Source organism: Bos mutus, chromosome 26 (genome assembly GCF_027580195.1).
Source record: "Bos mutus isolate GX-2022 chromosome 26, NWIPB_WYAK_1.1, whole genome shotgun sequence".
In the NCBI taxonomy this organism is placed as follows: Eukaryota; Metazoa; Chordata; class Mammalia; order Artiodactyla; family Bovidae; genus Bos; species Bos mutus.
Window position 1 is genome coordinate 44,406,910 of NC_091642.1, and position 8,922 is coordinate 44,415,831.

The window sequence follows — 8,922 nt, forward strand, 5'->3', positions numbered from 1 at the left end:
CTCTTGTAGGGTGCTGGTCATTTAATTTCTTGATCTGAATGGAGACAGGGGTGTGTTTCTTTGTGAACACTCATGAAATTGTATGTTTGTGTGTTTTACCTGAATTAAGTTTGCTTAAAAGAATTGAAACATATAACAAAATAAAAGGATATGTATGCTAAAAGTTTTGAGCTTCATACTGCTTTTCTCTGTGTCTGAGTTCAAGGAACGTTACTACTTAGCTCTTACTCCTCGTGTGTAAAATTAATTTTCTCATGTGTAAAAATAACATATATATATATATTTTTTTTTTTAATCTCCCTCCTTTACTCCTTATCTCCTTCCAATCTATTCATATTCAGGGCCAATGCTTTTTAAATGCCCATTTTATCTTGGCATTCCTAGCTCCCTTCAACAGGTCCTGATGCCCTAAGGATGCAATCAAACCCATTTAAGAAGTTAGCTCCCCATGCTCCCAACCGTGTGCTGGGCTTCCAGGCTTTCTAGTCACATATAAAACTTTGTATTCCTTTCTATCTTTCCACTTTTCAATGACCAACTCAAGTTGTTCTGATGTCAGCACAGGCATAACTACCTTCAGAAAACTCCCTCTCACACTACTTTCTCTGTTTAAATGCACTGGTTCAAAGTTTAGATACCAAAAAAAAAAAAAAAAAAAACTTTTGAATGACTGGAGAACGACTCTGTGAAAGCCTAACAATTTGTTCTTTGGCTGGGAGACGTGATGGAAACTGTGTCGTCTTGAGAATAAGGGGAAGCAGCTAGAAAAACAGTAATGTTACAGGAGTAATAGAAGGACTCTTTGGAGATAAGGTTATCATAAAGCATAGAACAAATTTGGGCATACTTCACTTCAAAATATTTGATATGTGAAAAGATTAGCTTTACCCAAAGACAATTTAAGACTTGTTTATTTGTATTACAACAAGATGATTTTCTTTTCGACTTAAAATGATACATGGAAAGAGGTGGCCAAGATGATAAAGTAGGAAGACCTTCAGCTCACCAACTTCACAGACACATCAAAATTACAAGTCTTTATAGAGCACCTAATTTTTAACTGGAAAATAATTGCTTTACAATGATAGTTGCTTTCTGCCATACAACAATGTAAATCAGCTATATACATATATCCCTTCCCTCTTGAGGCTCCCTCCTAACCCCCATCTCATCCCTCTAGGTCATCACAGAATTTCGAGCTGAGTTCCTTGTGCTACACAGCTGCTTCCCACTAGCTCTAGCTATCTATTAATATTTTGCATATAATAGTGTATATGTCAGTGTTACTGTCTCAATTTGTGCCTCCCTTTCCTTCTTCCGAAATGGCAACCCACTCCAGTGTTCTTGCCTGGAGAATCCCAGGGACGGGGGAGCCTAGTGGGCTGCCGTCTTTGGGGTTGTGCAGAGTCAGATATGACTGAAGTGACTTAGCATTAGCATTAGCATTCCTTCTTCCATCATGTCCACAAGTCCATTCCCTATCTTGCAGAGCAACTATTGATGAGAAAGACCTAAAGACTGAAAGAAAAGATCTTTAATGACTAAAAGATATAAAGAAGGATCCACAGGGAAATGGGTAGGAGGGTAGAAATGTTGTATAGTTAAGACCCAGAGTCCTGGAGGGTAACCCAAAACCAGGATGATTATTAACATTATAGAGGTTCTCCCTAAGGAGTGAGGGATCCCAGCCCCACATCAGGATCATCAGCCCGGGGGTTTGGCCCTGGGAAGATTTGCCCCTAGAATATTTGGCTTTGAAGGCCAGTGGAAATTATATTTTGGAGAGCCAGAAGGCTATAGGAAATAGAGACTCTGTTCTAAAAAAAAGCCCACACAATCTCACATGTTTTGAGACCCAGAGTAGAAGCAGCAATTTGAAAGAAGCCTGAGTCAACCCCACCTGCTGATCTTGGAAATTTCCTCTGCCCCCACCAGAGAGGCAGGAGGCAACTGGAACTCATGCTGGGGAAATTAACACTGGCGGCAATCATTTTGGGGCGCTCATACTATCACAAGGACAGGTGCTGACAGGTGCTATTTTGGATTTCTCCCTCTACCTTGTTAGGACCAGAACCTGGCCCTGTCTACTGGCACTAGTCCTGGAATCCTCCAGGGATCCTGACCCCATCTACCAACAAGCCAACACTAGATCCAGGACCTTTAGCCCCACAGTCACCCTATAATCCAGCCCCACCCTGTAGCAGAGAGAAGCCTCTGAACAAGGCAGGGCCTAGAAACCAATCAGACTGGGGGCCAGCTACACTTTTCAGACTGTCCAACAAAAATCAGCCTTCCACAATAGAAGGGCCCACATAGCCCCCACACTCAGGGACCACCAGAAACTGGTGGGAAAATATTTGTCCATCCCAGCAACAAAGAAGTTCTGGGATGCCCGATCATCCCATTCCAGAAGTGCTGGGAACTGGAACAGTGAATAAAACCCAGCGCAGGAGACTCAAGCAGAAAGCTCCCATGGCTCAGCCTCAGATTCCAGAAGACCTCCCGTTAAGGTAGGAGGTCCTCCCTCCAATGGATGGAGGGACATGCCTAACAAAATCTTAATTCTTTTACAATCTCTCGTTTCTTGTTTCCTTGAAACCCCCATGAACAGGCGGGCGGCAGTGGGCGCAATTGAGGGACTCTGGAGAAGCTACCTGAATGGTCTAGTGGTTTTCCCGACTTTCTTCAATTTAAGTCTGAATTTGGCAATAAGGAGTTCATGATCTGAGCCAGAGTCAGCTGCTGGTCATGTTTTTGTTGGCTGTATAGAGCTTCTCCATCTTTGGCTGCAAAGAATATAATCAATCTGATTTTGCTGTTGACCATCTGGTGATGTCCATGTGTAGAGTCTTCTCTTGTGTTGTGGGAAGGGTGTTTGCTATGACCAGTGCATTTTCTTGGCAAAACTCTATTAGTCTTTGCCCTGCTTCATTCTGTATTCCAAGGCCAAATTTGCCTGTTACTCCAGGTGTTTCTTGACTTCCTACTTTTGCATTCCAGTCCCCTATAATGAAAAGGACATATGTTTTGGGTGTTAGTGCTAAAAGGTCTTCTATGTCTTCAAAGAACTGTTCAACTTCAGCTTCTTCAGCGTTACTGGTTGAGGCCTTGGATCACCGTGATATTGAATGGTTTCCTTGGAAACAAACAGAGATCATTCTGTAGTTTTTGAGATTGCATCCAAGTACTGCATTTGGACTCTTTTTGTTGACCATGATGGCTACTCCATTTCTTCTGAGGGATTCCTGCTGAGAGTAGTAGATATAATGGTCATCTGAGTTAAATTCACCCATTCCAGTCCATTTTAGTTCGCTGATTCCTAGAATGTCAACATTCACTCTTGCCATCTCTTGTTTGACCACTTCCAATTTGCCTTGATTTATAGACCTGACATTCCAGGTTCCTATGCAATATTGCTCTTTACAGCATCGGACCTTGCTTCTATCATCAGTCACATCACAGCTGGGTATTGTTTTTGCTTTGGCTCCATCCTTCATTCTTTCTGGAGTTATTTCTCCACTCATCTCCAGTAGCACATTGGACACCTACTGACCATCCCCATGGAAAAGAAATACAAAAAGCAAAAGTGCTGCACCAATATGCCAGCAAATTTGGAAAACTCAGCAGTGGCCACAGGACTGGAAAAGGTCAGTTTTCATTCCAATCCCAAAGAAAGGCAATGCCAAAGAATGCTCAAGAAACATCTATTTCTGCTTTATTGACTATGCCAAAGCCTTTGACTGTGTGGATCACAATAAACTGTGGAAAATTCTGAAAGAGATGGGAATACCAGACCACCTGATCTGCCTCTTGAGAAATCTGTATGCAGGTCAGGAAGCAAACAGTTAGAACTGGACATGGAACAACAGACTGGTTCCAAATAGGAAAAGGAGTACATCAAGGCTGTATATTGTCACCCTGTTTATTTAACTTATATGCAGAGTACATCATGAGAACGCTGGACTGAAGAAACACAAGCTGGAATCAAGATTGCCGGGAGAAATATCAATAACCTCAGATATGCAGATGACACCACCCTTATGGCAGAAAGTGAAGAGGAAACTAAAAAGCCTCTTGATGAAAGTGAAAGTGGAGAGTGAAAAAGTTGGCTTAAAGCTCAACATTCAGAAAATGAAGATCATGGCATCTGGTCCCATCACTTCATGGGAAATAGATGGGGAAACAGTGGAAACAGTGTCAGACTTTATTTTTCTGCTCCAAAATCACTGCAGATGGTGACTGCAGCCATGAAATTAAAAGACGCTTACTCCTTGAAGGAAAGTTATGACCAACCTAGATAGCATATTCAAAAGCAGAGACATTACTTTGCCAACAAAGGTCCGTCTAGTCAAGGCTATGGTTTTTCCTGTGGTCATGTATATGATGTGAGAGTTGGACTGTGAAGAAGGCTGAGCGCCAAAGAATTGATGCTTTTGAACTGTGGTGTTGAGAAGACTTGAGAGTCCCTTCCTGGGATTTCTTTGGAAGGAATGATGCTAAAGCTGAAACTCCAGTACTTTGGCCACCTCATGAAGAGTTGACTCATTGGAAAAGACTCTGATGCTGGGAGGGATTGGGGGCAAGAGGAGAAGGGGACGACAGAGGATGAGATGGCTGGATGGCATCACTGACTGGATGGACGTGAGTCTGAGGAATTATTTTGTAATGGAATAATACACATTTTTTTGTGCGTGTGTTGTTAAGCACTTCTATTGGAATACAAACTGATTTACAATTTTGAGTTAGTTTCTGCTGTACAACGTCAATCAGCCCTGTGTGTGTGTTTGTGTGTGTGTGTATCCCCCTTCCTCTTTAGTCTCCCCTCCTGCCCCTCATTCCATCCCTCTAGGTCATCACAGAGCACTGAGCTGAGCTCCTGTGCTATAAAGCAGCTTCCTGCTAGCTACCTATTTTACACATGGCAGTGTATATATTGAGAAGGCAATGGCAACCCACTCCAGTGTTCTTGCCTGGAGAATCCAGGGACAGGGGAGTCTGGGTGGGCTGCCGTCATGGGTCGCACAGAGTCGGCCACGACTGAAGCGACTTAGCAGCAGTAGCAGCAGCAGTGTATGTATGTTAATGCTACTCTCTCAGTTCACCCCCACTCCTTCCCACTCTGTGTTCACAAGTCCATTCTCTATGTTTGCACCTCCATTCTGCCCTCCAAATGGGTTCATCAGTACCATTATTTTAGAGTCCACGTGTGTGTGTGTGTGTGTGTGTGTTAATATCGATATTTTTTTCTGACTTAATTCACTCTGTATTACAGACTCTAAGTTCATCCACATCACTACAGCTGACTCAATTTCAGTCCTTTTTTATGGCTAGTAACTCCATTTTGCATATGCACCACATCTTCTTTATTCATTCATCTGCTGATGGACATCCAGGTAGCACCATGTCCTGGCTATTGTAAATAATGCTTCCGTGAACATTGGGGTACATATATCTTTTTGAATTATGGTTTTCTCAGGTGTATGCGGAGAAGGCGATGGCACTTACTCCAGTACTCTTGCCTGGAAAATCCATGGATGGAGGAGCCTGGCAGGTTACAGTCCACGGATCGCTAAGAGTCGGACACAACTGAGCAGCTTCACTTTCACTTTTCACTTTCATGCATTGAGAAGGAAATGGCAACCCACTCCAGTGTTCTTGCCTGGAGAGAATCTCAGGGACGGGGGAGCCTGGTGGGCTACTGTCATGGGGTCGCATAGAGTCGGACACGACTGAAGGACTTAGCAGCAGTAGCAGCAGGGTGTATGCCCAGTAGTGGGATTGCTGGGTCATGGGAATTCTATATCTAGTTTTAAAGGAAACTTGCTTATTGTTAGAGAAATGTAAATCAAAACTACAAAGTACCACTTCACACTGGCCAGAAAGGCCATTATCAAAAAATCTACAAACAAATGCTAGAAAGGGTGTAGAGAAAAGGAAACCTTGCTCTGTTTGTGGAATGTAAACTGGTAAAGTCACTGTGAGATCAGTACATCCATATCTTGATTTAAAAAAACGAAAGATGAATTTACACCACTCTCTGGTATTTGGTATACCAGGGTAGGATGAAAAGTGAAAGTGTCAGTGGCTCAGTCATGTCCAACTCTTTATGACCCCATGGACTGCAGGCATGCCAGGCTTCCCTGTCCGTGGAATTCTCCAGGCAAGAATACTGCAGTGGGTAGCCATTTCCTTCTCTAAGGAAATCTTCCTAACCCAGGCATCAGACCCAGGTCTCCTGCATTGCAGGGGAATTCTGAGCCACTAGGAAAATCCCCAGGACAGGATACTAGGAGTTTAATTTGCATGATGGATCTTAGTCCTCTAGGGAGATAATAATAGAGACGTCAGCAGGATTTTGACTTCAGTTCGCTAATCTCCTGTATCCTCCCTGAGGAATTCCTTGCCTCAGGAAGGCAGGGTTAGCCCTTTGGCTTGCTTTGGGCATTTAAAGGGGAGCCTGTCACTCTAAGCTCCCTGGGTAGCTCAGAGGGTAAAGAATCTGCTTGCAATGCAGGAGACTGGGGGTTCCATCCCTGAGTTAGGAAGATCCTCTGGAGAAGGAAATGGCAACCCACTCCAGTATTCTTACCTGGGAAAACTCATGCAAGATGGATCATAATCCCAATCGCCAGACAGAGGAGCCTGGCAGGCTAAGGTCTATGGGATCACAAAGAGTCAAATGCGACTAAGCAGCTAACACACACATTACTCTAAGCAGGAATAAAAAAAGCCAATTCTTGCTTCAGTACATCCTCCTTCCTCTATCGCTGCAATGGGCAATTCTCCATCTATGGCTGATGTATCAGCTTTAGAAGCAGAGTGAGGACTCCAATCAAGAAAAGCAGAGCTCCTACCAATCCACAAAGGTTTTATGGTGGAATATATTGTTGTTTGGAAACACTAAGATTTGATTTAACCTATTTTATGATCATAACCTTGCCCATTCTTGTTGATACAGCTAGCAAGCACAGAATAAAGTCAAGGGCTGATTAGACTCAGTGTGGGAATTCAGCAATGTGAATAACCCACTCAGGTAGAAGATACCAGAATATGTCATTAAACCCTGAATGAGGGGGCAGTAAAGACTTGATAGAATTCACTCAAATTTCTAGTCCTTTGTTATAATGAAGATAGTTGTGCCAAACATACATCTTAACAGGGTAATGATGGAAATATGCTTAGAACCCAGACCACCTAAAGTTGGTGCAGCAAGTTACTTGGGCCACTTGGGGCAAGAAGCATGAGGGCTAGTGGCCAGAGAAGCCAAGAGTCCTAGCAGAAATCATATAAGTCACAGGCCTGGGAAATTTACAGTTCCTAGGAGAGTGTGATTCCTCAAGATTTTTTTCAGAAGAGATGAAAGCCTGAAGATTTTAGTAATAAATGCTTGGAAAAGGAAAAAACACTACCTGAACTATAATTATGATGTCATATATATATATAACTCCTTGCTAGGTTATAAGTGCTGCAAATTGCTTCTTAAAATGGTGTGAATTACTGGGGACTTGATTTTCTTATCCAAATGAGGATTACTAAAGTTCCTTTAGTAATAAAATTCTGAAAATTTAAGTTTCTTTTACTTTTTGAACATACTTTTCCTTATTTTTCAAAAGCAGAGTTTTATACTACAGCCCACGGGCCAAATCCACTTCAACCCCAGTCTATTTTTGTAAATAAAGTTTTATTGGAACAAAGTCAATACATATTGTCTAAAGCTGCTTTCACACCACAACAGCATGTGGGCTGAATAGTGAGAAAGAAGCAATATGGCAATGAAAGTCTAAAATATTCACTGTCTAGACTTTTCTAGAAAAGTCTACCAAACCCTATTCAAAAGAAAGAGCTTACAATAGACCTGTGATTTTCAAACTGAGTTTTCCATAGAACCTCAGGATATGGAAGTAATATCTTAGAGTTCACCAGAATGGAATAGGTAGAGAAAACAGTCGACTCTTGAACAGCACAGGGGTTATGAGCACAACCTCTGTGCCGTGGACCAGCTTGCAACCTACAGTCAGCCCTCTGTATCTACAGTTCTACATACAACTGACTATGGATTGTGTAACACTATAGTATGTATTTAGTGGAAAACTTCATATAAGTAGATGGACACATGAAGTCTCCATTGAACGTGTGTTAAAGGAAGGGGATGTGCAATGAGTATGCTTCCCAAGCTCCAGAATTTCTTTATTGTTTTCAATATATTTTTAATTGGAATATAATTATTTCACAAAATTGTGTTAGTTTCTGCAGCACAACCACGTGAATGAGCTGTAAGTATGCATATATCCCTTCCCTCTTGAGACTCCTTCCTATCCACCTCCCCCACTCCAGATTTCTGAGTTGATCAGAGAATTCTGATATCTGTTTTACATATTGGGGATGTATGTGGCATTTCATTTTGAAAGAAAACTATTCTATTGTTTATTTTTAATGTCTCAAAAACCACTGAATTAGATTAAATTTGGGGTTCTTTTCATGTTCAAGTTTCCAGGTATGTGGTAGCTCATTTCTTAGGAGAAAAATTAATTTCAAAGATCCATAGGGATCAAAGTTAAGATAATAGTTTTATCTGGAGAAGTATAGACTGAAAGGGAGCAAGAGGGGCTCTTGTAGGGTGCTGGTCATTTAATTTCTTGATCTGAATGGAGACAGGGGTGTGTTTCTTTGTGAACACTCATGAAATTGTATGTTTGTGTGTTTTACCTGAATTAAGTTTGCTTAAAAAGAATTGAAACATATAACAAAATAAAAGGATATGTATGCTAAAAGTTTTGAGCTTCATACTGCTTTTCTCTGTGTCTGAGTTCAAGGGAACGTTACTACTTAGCTCTTACTCCTCGTGTGTAAAATTAATTTTCTCATGTGTAAAAAATAACATATATATATATATTTTTTTTTTAATCTCACTCCTTTACTCCT